This window comes from Equus caballus, chromosome 22 (genome assembly GCF_041296265.1).
Source record: "Equus caballus isolate H_3958 breed thoroughbred chromosome 22, TB-T2T, whole genome shotgun sequence".
Lineage (NCBI taxonomy): Eukaryota > Metazoa > Chordata > Mammalia > Perissodactyla > Equidae > Equus > Equus caballus.
In genome coordinates this window covers 45,846,379-45,861,460 of record NC_091705.1, presented here as the reverse complement: position 1 = coordinate 45,861,460, position 15,082 = coordinate 45,846,379, and the positions used below count along the sequence as shown (strand labels likewise).

Sequence of the window (15,082 nt, the reverse complement as noted above, 5' to 3'; positions counted from 1 at the left end):
GGCTGTTAGACTCATGGTTATGGTTTATTACAGCGAAGGATACAGATTCAAATCAGCCAAGGGAAGAAGTGCACAACGCAGAGGGTTCCAAATGTGGAGCTTCCCTCGTCCTCTCCCTGTGGAGTCGGGACAAGTTACTCTCTGGCGTTGATGTGTGACAATATACATGGAGCATCACCAACCTGGGAAGTCCACCTGAGCTTCTGTGTCCATAGTTTTTATTAGGGTTCCACTATGTAGGCGTGATTGATCCACTGATTGCCCATGTGGTTGATTTCAGTCTTCAGATTCCACGCTATCACGTGACTCAAGCCTCCACCCTAGGTCACACTGTGGGTCTTTGTGGTGTGGCCAGCCCCCTCCCTCAGACTAAATGCGTATTGCCAGCCCCTGCCCTAAATCACGTTGTGAAGACTATCCAGTATGACTCAAGGTCCTCAGGCAAACAAAGACACTCTTATCAGGCATGACATTCCAAGGGCCCAGAGATTATCCTGCAGAAGCGGGGCCAAGGCCGGACCTCTCTTTGGGCAAATCCGTATTCTCCACTCACCAGGCTGGAATCATCAAAAGGCTCAGGTGCTCACATGGCTGGCGCCTGGCTGGGAGGACCCAACCAGCCGGAACACAGGGGCTCCATGGCCACTTCTCTCTGACTTCACAGGTTTGTCCGCATGCTCCCTCCAGACGGAGGCTTCAGATGGCGGGACTTTCCATATGGTAGCTCAGGGCTCGAAAGCCAGTGTCCTGAGAGAGAGAGAGACAGACAGCCAGAGAGTGAGTGAGCCAGCTGGAAGCTGCATCGCCTCTTCAAAACTAGTCTCAGAAGTCACACAGGGCCGCTTGTCCACTACACTGTATCCTTTGAGGCGGTCAAGAGGCCCGTCCAGGTTCACAGGGAGGGGACAGAGACTCTACCTCCTGATCGGGGAGGGGTGAGGTCCTAGAGGGACACGTGGGATAGGAAATATTGTTGCAGCAGTTTGTGGAATAGACAATATGTGACACCTGAGCGGAAGGGGGCTCCTCCAGAAGGGCTGCCTTAGCTTCTGCCAGGTAGGGGTTGGGAGTGGGCACTAGCCAAGGGAGCTACCAACCTTTGGAGAGGCTGCCCTGTGTTCATGATTCTTGGGGGAAATGGCCTTTTCCCTTCACTTTGGAGCTGGGGGAAGTATTTTCATTTCAATGGACATTGAAGGATCCTGCTAGACTCCCCGCCTTGGGTGGGCCCTGACCTTTATCTTCCATCCTATGAAACCCAAAAGACTAGGAAAGTCCAAGCACCGTTCACAGACTTCAGCAGTTTCCCGGGACAAAACCCAGCTCCAGGACTCAGCTTACCTCGAAGGGTTTTATCCTCCCTTTCTTTTTTGTCATCAGAACATTCAATGCTCTTAGAACATTTTATCCAGCATGTGCCTTGCTTCGTTTGGAAGGGTTGCTCAGAATATCGAATCCTCTCTCCTCCCAGAAAGAGGAGTCTCCTGAACAGAGTTTTCAGATTCAAATATTTTTATTGCACCCAGGTCTCAGATCTTAGTTTCTAATATCATTCCCAATAAACGGGACCCGGACTCCATGGAAAAATGGCTGCTTCTAATGCGGGAGCAGGAAATATATGAGATGAACCTGGAGCATCTTATAGTTTCAGAAAGTAAGTACGTGCTCAAAAGACAAAACCAGACGGCATGTCGAAGGGGACCTAGGAGCCAATGAAAGAGCTCCCAATGGCCAAAGCTGGGACAATTTGAGCAACAACAACAAATAACGTAGTATTGGATTGTAACCCAGAGTAGAAAATAAATATCCTTGGGTCTTCCTGTCATAAATAAATGATTGAATAAACAAATAGAGCAGAAAAGACAGAGAATTCCTAATAATTTATGTTACTATTCCTCCTTCAAGGAGTGGAACATAACTTGCTACCCCTTGAGTGAGGGCTACGCTTAGTGACTTCCATCCAAAGATGACAGAATGGAAAGTAGGAAAATAGTAACTTTATAAGGAGAGACTGCTACCTGACAAAGGGTACCATCGCTCACTGTGAGACAAAAGCCAATTGTCAAGAGGCGAGATGGTGGCAGAGAAAGGGCGTTTTATTACAGCTTGCTAGCAAGAGGGAAGATGGCCGACTAATGTCCGAAAGAGCCATCTTAAGGGGGCAGAGAATCTTGATGCAGTTATATGGGCCAGTGGGTTATGGGGGAGTGGGTTAGGAATGTTGACCCTCTGGTGTGACAGACTGGGAGTTGCCACAGCAGGTCTTTCAGTTGTCATTGATGATGGCTGTGAGCATAGACTCTCCGTCTGGGGGTCATCACATTCCTAAGGAACTCAAAAGAACAAAGTTAAGGGCTGACCCAGTGGCACAGCAGTTAAGTGCACACGTCCTGCTTCAGCCACCCATGGTTCACCGGTTCGGATCCCAGGTGCAGACATGGCACTACTTGGCAAGCCACGCTGTGGTAGGCGTCCCACATATGGGGTGGGGGAAGATGGGCATGGATGTTGGCTCAGGGCCAGTCTTCCTCAGCAAAAAGAGGAGGATTGGCAGCAGTTAGCTCAGGGCTAATCTTCCTTAAAAAAAAAAAAAAAAAGAACAAAGTTATCATCTTATTGCAGCTGGGAGGTACATACACAAGCAGGGGTCATAAAATCCACAGAGCAGGTGGATCTCCTGGAGGGTGCAAATCCAGCTGGGGCAGTTAGTCAGAGGTCATTCAAAGTTACAATATAAGGGCCAGCCCCATGGCATAGTTAAGTTCGGCATGCTCTGCTTCAGTGACCTGGGTTCACGGGTTCAGATCCCAGGCATGAACCTACACCACTCGTCAGTCATGCTGTGGTGGCGACCCACATACAAAATAGAGGAAGATTGGCAACAGATGTTAGCTCAGGGCAAATCCTCCTCATCAAAAAAAAAAGAAAAAAAGTTACAATATGGTTTCTTTTCTACAATATGGCTCCCCTTATGTCAACCTTGTGGTGAGCAGGTATCAAGACCTGGCAAACAGGTGATCAGCTAAGTGATCCTTGATGAGCCATGTCGAGAGCATGGCCTTAGCATGGCATGTGAGAAGGGCACTTTGCTTCTGTGATCTTCTCCCAAAAGCCCACAATCCCAGTCTAATCACAAGAAAAAACATCAGGGGCTGGCCCCATGGGTGAGTGGTTACATTTGCATGCTCCACTTCAGCGTCCCAGTGTTTCACCGGTTCAGATCCTGAGCGTGGACATGGCACCGCTCATCAAGTCATGCCGAGGCAGCATCCCATATGCCACAACCAGAAGGACCCACAACTAGAATATACAACCATATACTGGGGGAATTTGGGGAGAAGAAGGAAAAATTTGAAAAATTTTTAAAAATTCAAAAGAAAAGTAAAAACATCAGAAAAACCCAAACTGAAGGCCATCCTACAGAATGCCTGAGCAGTCCTCCTCGAACTGTCAAGGTCATCAGGGATGAGCAGAGTCTGAGAGACCGCCACAGCCCAGAGGAGCCGAAGGAGGCGTGACGGCTAGATGTCGTGTGTGTCCTGGGCGGGGTCCTGGAGCAGGAGAAGGGCATCAGGGGAAAACCAAGGCCATCTGGATAAAATATGGACTTTATGTAACAATAGCATGGTGATCACATGCTTAGTGGTTCACTGGTTGTGACGAACGTACCAACTAATGTCAGAAGTTAACAAAATGGGGAATAGTGTGCCGGGTACACGGAGACTATTCACGACGTTTCTGTAACTCCAAAACTGCTCTAAAATTAAAGGTTTATTAACAGTATTTTTATCAGATTTTTTTTCTCTTTTGTCCTATTTTATTGTGAAGTTTATTTAAAATAAAACGGATATCTCTGGACTTCAGCTCCTACAAGTTCAGGGAGTTCCTAAAACTACCTCCAAGTTCAACCATTCAGTAGAAGGACTCACAGAACTCACTGGAAGCTTTTATACTCATGGTTATGTTTATCACAGGGAAAAGATACAGATTAAAATCAGCCAAGGAAAGAAGAGCATAGGGTCGTGTCTGGGAAAGTACCCAACGCAGAATTTCTGTTGTCCTCCCCCAGTAGAGTCACGATGTGTTACTCAGCTGGCATCAGTGTGTGACAATATGTGCAGAGTGTTGCACACCAGCCAGGGAAGCTCACCCGTCTTTGGTGTCCAGAGTTCTTATTGTGGCTCAGTCACATACTGCCCACATGGCCGGCATTTAATCTTCAGCCCCTCCCATGTTGTTGTGTTTTTTTTTATAGTAGTCACTCATTTTCTGTAAGCCAAAACAATCAGAAGAATAGCTGATTTCTTTACTTTTGGTTTATTAGATTTTTATTTTTTATTATTCTTATTTATTTTTTTATTGTAGTAACATTGGATTATAACATTATGTAACTTTCAGGTATACTTCATAATATATTTCGAAATTCTGTGTAGATTACATCATGTTCACCACCCAAAGACTAATTACAGTCCGTCACCACATGCCTGCGCCTGATCAGGCCTTTCACCCTCCTCCGCTCCCCCCTTCCCCTCTCATAACCACCAATCCAATCTCTGTTTCCGTGTGTTTGTTGTTGTTGATTTATCTTCTAGTATGCGTGAGATCACACGGTATTTGACTTTCTCTGTCTGTCTTATTTCACTTAGCATAATGCCCTCAAGGTCCCTCCATGTTGTCACCAGATTCCATCATTTCTTCTGGCTGAGTAGTATTCCATTATGTATATATACCACCTCTTCTTTATCCATTCGTCCCTTGATGGGCACCTGGGTTGCTTCCAAGTCTTGGCTGTTGTGAATATGGCTGCAGTGAACATAGGGGTGCGTGTACCTTTATGCGTTAGTGTTTCCAAGCTCTTTCTAGTGGATTTTCAATCTTCTATGTTGGTGTTCTCTGCAGTGCGAACTGTGACTGTTGCTCCCTGGCCCCCCGGCCCTTTGACAACCAGAATGTGCACTGCGGGCCATGGAGAGGAAATGCAGTGTCATCGGTGTCATCATCCCACCCCCTTTCCTGCTTTGGAAATGCCACCCCCGGCTGTCCAAATCCCACATCATTCAGGGCCTCACTTGCTCACTCGCTCGCTGGTCCTCTCTTTCACTCATTCGCTCCTCCGAGCAGCATTTCCTCAGAATCTACCGCACGAGCATCCTGCAGCGGCTGCATTTAGTCTTGGCTACAAAGCACCCCACTGTCTAGGGAGGGGAGTTGAAAAAAAGCACTAAATTAATTACAATCTGTGATAAATACTAAAATAGATGAGAAGGAAGTTATGAAGAGACAATGAACTTTACTCTGGAGGCTGGGAGAAAATTTAAAAGCTCAGAGGATATTAGAGAATAGTCTTGGAAAAAAGCAAGAAAGATTTTGCCAGGGGCCCTGCCCTGTGGCTGAGTGGTTAAGTTCATGCTCTCTGCTTCAGCAGCCTGGGGTTTCATCAGTTTGGATCCCGGGTGTGGACCTAGCACCGCCCCTCAGGCTGTGCTGAGGTGGTGTCCCACATAGCAGAGCCAGAAGGACCTACAACCAGAATATACAACCATGTACTGGCGGGCTTCGGGGAGAAGAAGAAAAAGAAAAAAAAAAATATTGCCAGACAGAAAAGAGAAGGCGGGTTCTCCAAATGGAGGAATAGCATGTGCAAAGGCCCCGGGGTACAAGGCCTGCCAGGGCCTGCTTGAGGAAAGGCAAGGAGTAGCAATAGTTTCTCACATTTATTTAGCCCCTGCTCTGTGTCAGACAGTATATTAGTATACGTATTAGTTTCCTATGGTGCTGTAACAAATCACCACAAAACCGTGGCTTAAAACAACACAAATTTATTATGTTACAGTTCTGGAGGTCAGAAGTCTGAAATTGGGTCTTATGAGACTAAAATCCATCTGCATGCCGTCTGGAGGCCCCTTGCCTTTTCTAGCTTCTGGAGGTTGGCCACATTGCTTGACTCATGGCCCCTTCCTCCGTCTTCAAAGCCAGTGGCACAGCATCTTCGGTCTTCTCCCTCTTGGCCCTCTGCTTCCATCACATTGAGTGCGTACCTGTGGGCCAGATACTGCACTAACGGCTTTGCTTGTATAACTTATTTAATCCTCACAGTGTCAAGAGGGGTAATTTACCCCCACTTTACAGAGGAGGAGACTGAGCCACCGAGGAGTGTCGACAGCAAGAGCCAGAGGAGGAGGGATTTTCTGTCATGCTACACAGTCGGGTCTTTATCCACGGATGTCCTTGGCTATTCCAATATTTTCATACTGAGGAGTAACATGACCAAATGCATAGGTTTTTTTTGTTTTTGAGGAAGATTAGCCCTGAGTTAACTACTGCCAATCCTCCTCTTTTTGCTGAGGAAGACTGGGCCCTGGGCTAACATCCGTGCCCATCTTCCCCTACTTTATACGTGGGATGCCTACCACAGCATGGCTTTTGCCAAGAGGTGCCATGTCCGCACCCGGGATCCGAACTGGTGAACATTGCATTTATTTTTCACAGTGATCCTCCAGAAGCTGGAGGACAGACTGACATCAACAACCCCAGCCACCACGGACCAAGCGCTGTGTGCCAGGCACTGTTCTAACTCGTACGTTCTCACAACAGCAAGGCAATAACAGTATTTTCTCTGGTTGACAGACAAGTAAACCGAGGCACAGGGCGGTTTAGAAACTTGCCCAAGAGGAGTGAGAAACTGGAGATGGAGGACGAGGGCTTGGGTGAAACAGACCACAGGGGCGGGGGAGGGCTTATTTCTCAGAATGGGGGCCCCGGTGAGGGAGTGGGGCACGGCCCAGAGAATCCTGGTGGTCCTGCCACCAGCCCTGTGAACTCGCTGTTCCCTCTCCTGCAAGGCCATTCCCATGGCCGCCTCTACGTTGTCACCATCATTCTTCTTCTTGAACACCTGCTGTGCGTCAGGCACTCTGCCAGGTGGTTGGGACACATGAGATGTGGACACGGGTGCAAATAACCCGTGGGTAGGGAGTCCTCTGAAGAAAACATGGCAGGGCGTGGGGATGGAGCATGAAAAGGTGACCGTGGGCAGGGTGGGTGTGAGCTGGACGGGACACTGGTCCTAGGGGGCTGCTCCGAAGTCTTCCCAAGGCCAATCCCAGCCCCCCATCAGCCACCCTTTTCCTTCCTAGTACTTTTGCCAATGTGGAATTCCTTATTTGTTTATATATCTGCGTCTGTTTCTGCCCCAGGAAGCGAGCTCTGTGAGTGATGCATCTCTGATTTAACACCCTACCTCCAGCACCTAGCAAGGGCTTGAAGACAGCAATCGACAGAGGAGCGAGTGAAGAAATGAATGGATGGATGAAGGAATGGACGAAGATCCAGTCACCGGGCCTTCGAGTTTCAGGACTAGCTTGTACACAGGATTTCTTAAAACCCACGTAGACCCAGCAACTCAGAACCAGCCTGGATGGGGAGTGGGGAGATGAGAGTCAGAGCTGCCCGACAGCTTTGCAAACAGGGGTGCAGCCGTGGGGCCTAACCCTTGTCCAGAGATGGGGGCCCTTCCAATCTCAGGCATGAGGACTTGGGAGGGCCACCTGCTAAGGTGAGGGTCTCAGCCATCGAGGCGGATGTTGGGAGGTCTGGGGGCGGGGGAAGAAGACCAACGCCGGCACCCTTCCTCCCCCAGAAGCAAGCTCTCCCCGCCGCCAGAACCCCCTTGGTTCTTCCCTCCTGACTGTGAGTGACCAGGAATGCATCCTTGGTCCCCATCTCTGTGCCTGGCATGAAAAGGTGTTCAGTAAGTGTTTGATGAATGAAGAAAATAATGTAATTAACTATTTGGGGTAGAGGTGGGGGGATAGAGTCTTTTCAATCCTTAGGACTTGTTCCCAGCCACCCAGAAGGCCACATTTGCATACACATAATTGATATTCTAATTATAAATCATTTGTATTGATTTATTAAGCAGATCCCCAAAGGATCTCTAGAAGATAATTAGATTCCACGCTCCTTAGGGGTAAGGGAGGCATATTTACCTCACTGTCCCCCACGGCGGCTCGAGGCAGGAGCGCTACATGATAAATGTTTGATGAGGCCGGGAGCGAGCATGGTCATATGGGGGGGGGCAAGTTTGTAGGGACCCCACAGATTACTCCCAGTGTGTTGGGGGCTGCGGGCACTGGGGACGCATCTATCTGTGTGTTTGCGTGTCCGTGTGTATGTGAAATCTGCGAACCTCTCTTTTCCCTGATCCCTACTGATGTTCCACTGTGTGGCCTTCATTCATGGAGGGGGACGTGGCTTAACGCTGGGGACCGAGGTACAAAAGGTGCGTAGACCCCTCTTTCTCTGTCCAACCAGGAGACAGAGTTTTCAGTGGCCCCACCAGGGAGTGGCTGGGGGCTGGGAGTGTCAGACTTCTCCCTGTCATCTCTGTCCGCCTCTCCCTCAGTCACCCCAAATAAATGACAATTTACACACACACACACACACACACACACACAACAAGCAACTGGAGAGGGAAGGCATCATCAGAAAACTTTGCTGTTTTCATTGATCTGATTAAAAACTGTGCTTGCTCTGCAAGCGCAGCTTGAGACCCCCCACCTCCACTGTCTTTCTGACCCATCAGCCACCCCCGGGAACAGAAACTGTGCAGCAGCCGCCGGGTGTCAGCGTCGGAAGAGGAGGAGGAGTCCCCTGGATGCATGACCTTCAGAGCACCAAGCAGAGGCCAGAGCAGTGCTGGCCTGCTGGCCGGGGGCTGGGAGCAACGAGGGAGGTAGGACAGGGAGGGAGGGCGAGAGGGGGAGGGAGGTGTGAAGGGTGGAGGCATTTCAAACTCTGGTTTCTGCATTTCTGTTTTCCTAGCCCCACTCCCAGGAATGCTTAGGGCCACGGATTCTCAGGTGACTGTCACGACTTTGCATTTCTTGCATTTCTATCTGGGGGAAAACAAAAACAAGCAATACCAATATGGAAAGCAAGTGCAGTGCTCTTGTGAAATCCAAATCGTTGCAGCAAGCCCCAACCTTTCAGGGTGGGAGAGCACCATCCTCTCTGGTGCAGCAGGAACCTGTCGCCTGGGTCACCTCCTCGGGCAAGTCACTGAACTGTTGTCAATGCCCTCCAGCCAAAGCCCCCAGGGACACACCTCGAAGAGAACAAGTTGGGGTTCTTACTGCAGCAAGGAGGGGGAGGAGAAGCTTGCATGTACCCCTGGGGGGGGAGTGACTTGGGGGAGGGCTTAGGAAGTGGGTTTGCTCTGGGTTAGATGCTGCCAGGACCCAGGTGGTTCTATCGCTGGGTGGGGAGATGGGGGAGAGCAGACTAGAGACAGCCTGCCGCCATCACTGGCAAAGCAGAGGCCTAACCAGGGCTCAGATTAGCTGGGAGAGGGGATGTTTGGTCAATTTTAGGGGTTCGGACAATGTTCTTGTTTTGTCCGGGTTCAGGATGATTACAGAGGCGCCCTGTTTTCGTCTTGACCCTTCGTGGTCACACAGTGGCCTTGGGTGATGTTGGTGTCCTGAGGAATTGTTTCGATGCAACAGGACAGAAAACACCAAGACCGCGGAGTGTCAGGCGGGCTCCTGGCGGCGAGGCGCTGCTTTTCTCCTCCTAACTGTCCATGACTCAGTTTCCTCCTCTGTCAGGTGGGGAATAAGGAAGGCTTCTACCTCTTAGATTTGGGGAGGAGTCAATGCATGAATGCGAGTGAAGTTCCTAGTGCCGTGTGCCTAGCACATGGTAAACCCTCAATAAAATACCAGCTCTTGTCCTGAGGGCGGCATTTCCAAGAGCTCTGCGGGTCTCTTGTGTCACTTCTGAGGCTGGTGTGGTGTGCAGCTTGGAAGCTGTTATGTCCCTGGAGATTTTAGTTACGGCAGGGCGAGTTCGTTTCTTTGGGTCCTCTGTGAAGGAAATGACTTCGTCACGTGGGTCCATGCCCCTCAGCCCAAATACAACACATCCAGACCCAACAATGCCTTAAAAACTGGCTCTTCATCATCAGTTTGTAACTCGGTAAGATCCCCTCTCCCCCAATCTTCAAATGTTATTAGATAAAAGCAAATGATTTTTAATTTGTAGCTATTAGGAAAAAGGACATGTAGTAATTTACTAAATACCTTGTTATTTCCTCCTATGGCAAAGGCATCACAAAAGAACCATCTCCTCCTGCCTTTCTCTCTCAGAAGATGAATTCCCTGATGGGGTCCTCATTTATTGGTGTTGTGACAAAACAAGGTGGGTGATAGAGTCTTCAAACCCTGTCCTGATTTTTCAGTTACTTGTTTTTCTGTATCTGACACATAGGGCTTTGCAGGGGCAGGAGTGTGGAGGGTTTTTTGGTGAGGAAAGTTGGCCTGAGCTATCATCTGTGCCAATCTTCCTCTATTTTGTATGTGGGACGCCACCACAGCATGGCTTGATGGGCAGTACCAGCTTAGCACCCAGGATCTGAACCCGTGAGCCTTGGGCTGCCAAAGCGGAGCGCAGGAACTTAACCACACCACCGGGCCGGCCCTGGAGTGTTTTAACACTTGGCAATATGAGTAAGAAATGAAGATGGATCAGCCTCCGATAGCTGGTACCTGGGAGGGGAGGGGTGACATTTGTCTCCTTGAGGTGTCGAGTGCCATCGGCACTATTTACAGGCATCTGCCTCTCAGCTCTCCTTGCCCATTCCCATCTTCTCTTTGGTCCTCGCTCTAAGCCTCGGACTTCTATTGAAACCCCTCTGATCCTGTCGTTCTCCTGCAGCTGGGGCTGTAAGGGATCTATTGTCTTTTTCTTTTTACTTTGCAACACAAATCATTTATCTTTTCTTCGTTTTGTGTTAGTGTGTGTACTCACAGGCATGTGGGGATGTATTTTTTTTAAATTACAGCATTATGAAAAATAAAGGCAAACTTTTATATTTTTTAGGCTGTACTATAGAAACCATAAAGAAGTCCCTAATGGACCCAGGGTGAAAAAGGTAGGCACCAAACGTGTGTGTGGTTTTCCAAGGCAGTCGGACACTAGGGCTAATAGTGGAATTTGTATGTTTATTCTCGGTGCGATTAATGATATTGATTTATATTGGCTGACTGCTTGCCATCATTAGCATTCACAGTAGGCCCATAAAGTCTGCATCATTATCATTTAGCAAATAAAATCACACAGCGACTCACAGGAGGGAGCCGAAGTTGAAGCACAGTCACTGAGGCAGCAAAACCCTTCTTCTGGCTGGCTTGGAGCTCTCTCTGAAAAATAAGCCCAAGTCACTCATCTCAGAGAACATCCCAAGTAAATGCAATTTTATGCCACTTCTGGACACGCTCTCTTCCAGATTTCTGGATCACTTAAACCTGCATGTCGTTTCAATCCAGCCAGTACCAAGGAGCCTTCCCGGTGGTGAGATTCTTCTTCTTTCCCTCACGGCGGCTGTGTTTTTCCTTGGGGGGAGGGAGTAATTTGATATACACAATAATCATGTCCGTATTCCGAACTCTAAGAGGCTTCAAAACTTGCCTTCCTGTCAGCACCCACAAGGTCATTAACAGACCATTTATAAAACTGCCACTTGGCCACCCATGTTCCCATCTCCTATTACATTCAGAAGGAGGTTTGTTTTAGGAGAGGTAATTTAAGAGCAAGGAGAGAAAACCCACAGGATCCTACTTCTCTAAAATGGGGTTATCACATTGGAAATACGAAACATAAAAATAAATGCAAGCCAAACATTCTTGGTGGGATATTTCATGATTTGATGGCCAAAATATTAACTGGCTGATTGAGACCACAAATCGCCTTGTTGGTAGAGAGCTGCACGTCACAGCAAATTGCCAACGAGGTGATCTGCGGTCTCAATCAGTCAGTCATTAATATTTGGGCCATCAACTCATAAAGTAAAAACTGCTTATTTAAAAAAAAATAATGCGTTCTCATTTATATACAAAGATATGACCTCATCCCATAGCTGAAGCGGCTGATTAAAACTCTGATGTTGATGATGATAACACTGGTGTGGATTCTGTGTTCTAACACAGTATCGACCTCACATTTACACTCACAACCCTCTCATTTTCTTCTTAAAAATGCCCTTTCTCTAATGGAGTGGAGCCTTGGTAGCTTTCCCATTATATTTTCCATATATTTTCTTTAACAGAGGCCTGAAGGTAACATTCTACACTGAGTATTCATAAAGAGAATTTGCATCCTCTTATTGTCCTGTTTCTCACCCCTTAGTGCTATCTGCGGTTATGTCAACTTTATGTAAATTTCTTAAAAGGTGATCTCTGCATTCTTACATTGTTCCCTGGAAGATGCTGAAAGGTTGCGCTGAAAATAAAAAATCTAAGAGACCAGAGGTCTGATTAAAATCATAATTAAGGGCCGGCCTTGTGGTGTAGTGGTTGGGTTCACATGCTCCACTCTGGTGGCCAGGGGTTTGTGGGTTTGGTTCCCAGGCGTGGACCTACACCACTCATCAGCCATGCTGTGGCGGTGTCCCACATACAAAATAGAGGAAGGTTGGCACAGATGTTAGCTCAGGGCCAACCTTCCTCACCAAAAAAATTTAAAAAATTTTTTAACAAAATGATTCATTTTGCCAAGGAGTTAGCTGCAAAGTCTTTCTCCTTTGCTTCTCTCTTACAAGCTCTAGCACTGGTCCCTCAGAAAGGGTATAAAGGGAAGTGATAATTTAATACTCCTGGTAGGTAAATTCTAGAAGGCTGATGATGCTTGACTTCTCCACCAACACCGACATTTTCACTGCAAAATCATGTTTTTGGGCCAGTATTATTGTAAGCCAAACAAGTGAAAATTTTAAAAGGCTTTGCATTTTATTTTATAATTTACCATCTTAATGGAAATCTAGTTCTTAAGTTCTAATGGAAAAAAAATCTGTAAGAACATTAAGGTTGCTTAGACACCTGGGTCCATGATTTAGTTCTTATATGCTCTAAGGCAAGCTGCTGGTTGCTTGGGGAAAAATAAAGCAGAGTTGTTTTGTGTCTGCATTTGAAACATCTGTTTGTTGCGGGTGTGTGCTAATTTGTTTCTTCCTTTTTGGCACAGAGTCATTCTCTTTTTCTTGGCATCTATAAATGAGATTGCCTTCCACAACTGTACCGTTTTGACAGGTTACACACCGATATTCTTCTTCTTAACATATATTTATTTATACTCCCTCCCTCTTCTCCTAAGATTTAGGGCAGCTTGAAAAGATAAATATCAAACATGAAAATAAAATAAATGTGTAAAGTTCTACAACTTGCTCCAAATTTGGCTCTAAGCCTTTTACTGACCCAATTGAAGGGGTGTGCCTGTTTTAAAAAGGAAAAATAAGACCAATGCAACATCAGTATTATCCATTCAGCCAGTTTTCATTAAGGATCTGAGGACAGGATTAGGGTGCAGGAGTTTCTGATTGTTTTTATAAGAAAAAATCCACACATACATGCAGTAAAAACATTTCCAAAGTATAGAAGTACATATAAAAGATAAAGAGAAGACAAGGTGACAGTTCTATCACCCAAGCGTCTCTTGTCAGAGATAACTACTGCTAACAGCTCGGAGAACATATTTCCAGACTTTAAAAGCACACACACATATGTGTGTGTGCATAATTTACTTTTAGCTTACTTATTTTTTGTTGGGGTCACATTGGTTTATAACACTATATGAATTTCTGGTGTACATCATCATATTTCGACTGCATCAGGTTCATCACCAAAAGTCTAGTTGCTATCATTTGTTTTATATAAACGGAGTCGTGCTCTGCATACATATTGAAGCATTACCTTCTTTTTTCATTTAACTATATACTGGCACAGCTTTCCGTGTTAATTTGTGTGTGACGGTTTGATTCCTTTCTGCTGCTTTCCCAGGGAGTTACAAACCAGACGTGATGACCGTTCCCATACAGGTTCTCTGGCACCATCCCCGGGGTGCCGTCTTTAGATGTGGGGCACGCAAAGGGTTCTCCCAAGGGCTGGGCGAGCTTCACTCTGACCAGAGGGGTTTAGGAAGTGTTCCTCTCCCCGCTCTCGCCAGGGGGCCAAAGACCAGCTCACTGCCGTCTGTATGCGCGTTAGTGTAGCTGAGCCTCTTCTATTCGTTAATTTACTATCTGTATTTTCTTTTTTGTGCATTCTCTTTTCACATCATGGCTCCTTTTATTTCCCTTTTGGAGGGTTGTTCTTTTTGCTTTGTAGACACTCCTAGTAGACTAGGGATAGGAGCCTATTCTGTTAGATATGTAGCAAACATTCCCCCCGTTTTGGGTTCACCTTTCAACTCCGTTTCTGGCGTTCTCTGGTCTATCTTATCATGGAGCCAGATGGAGGACCTGGGAGTTGAGCCTGGGTTTGTGGCTTTCCACTACACCTGGCATCGTCCTCCATCCACTACCACTACACACCTGCCAGAATGGCTAAAACAGAGAAGAATTCATCAAGTGTTGGCAAGGATGCTGAGCAACTGGAACTTTCATACACTGCAGATGCCACTTTGGAAAACTATCTATTGAAGTCAAGATAAACCAACCAACCTACAATACTCATATCTCCTATGACCCAGTAATTCCACTCCCAGTTATACGTCCCATAGAAATCTGTATATGGGCACCAAAGAACGTTCGTTGTGGTACAATCCTAACAGCAAAAATCTGGAGACAGTCCACTGCCTATCAACATAGAATGGATAAACCATAGGTAGTTTATTCACGCAATGAAATACTACCGAGCAGCGAGAACGAATGTGAACACTCTATGCCACTTAGAACGAAGGAAGCCAGACCTAGTTCCATAGGGTATGAATGTAGAGTTCAAAACCAGGCAAAACTAATCTGTGATCTTAGAAAACAAGCTGGTGATCGGAGGGAGGCACGAGGCGGGGCCTCTGGGATGTGGATGCTGTCCTGTTTTTTGATCTGAGGGGTGGTTACATGGATATGTCTCCTTTGTGAAAATTTATTGAGGTGCACACAAGATCTATGGCATTTTCTGTACATGTTGTACTTCAAAAAAACGCAACCCTCCCCTCAAAAATCAAACTAATGACAAGTAGTTATTTTAACTGAATCAGATAAGGATTAAAGGGGAGAGGTGGCTTTTAAAAACAAATTATACGTGAGTGC

General features: G+C 46.9%; 1 protein-coding gene across 2 annotated transcripts in view; it reads right to left on the bottom strand.

The window, feature by feature from the left end:
* The window catches only part of RAB22A (RAB22A, member RAS oncogene family), a 76,689-nt gene continuing 61,607 nt past the window's right edge, over window positions 1–15,082 (bottom strand). Inside the window, exons 8-9 of one of the 2 annotated variants that reach the window (XR_289293.4) lie at window positions 11,130–11,201; window positions 8,930–9,866 (exon numbers count right to left, since the gene is read on the bottom strand). The gene's annotated coding sequence lies outside the window, so the exon portion shown is untranslated. Of the gene's footprint in view, window positions 748–8,929; window positions 9,867–11,129; window positions 11,202–15,082 lie in introns of those variants that run through there. The other variant, XM_070247282.1, reaches the window with a different exon arrangement.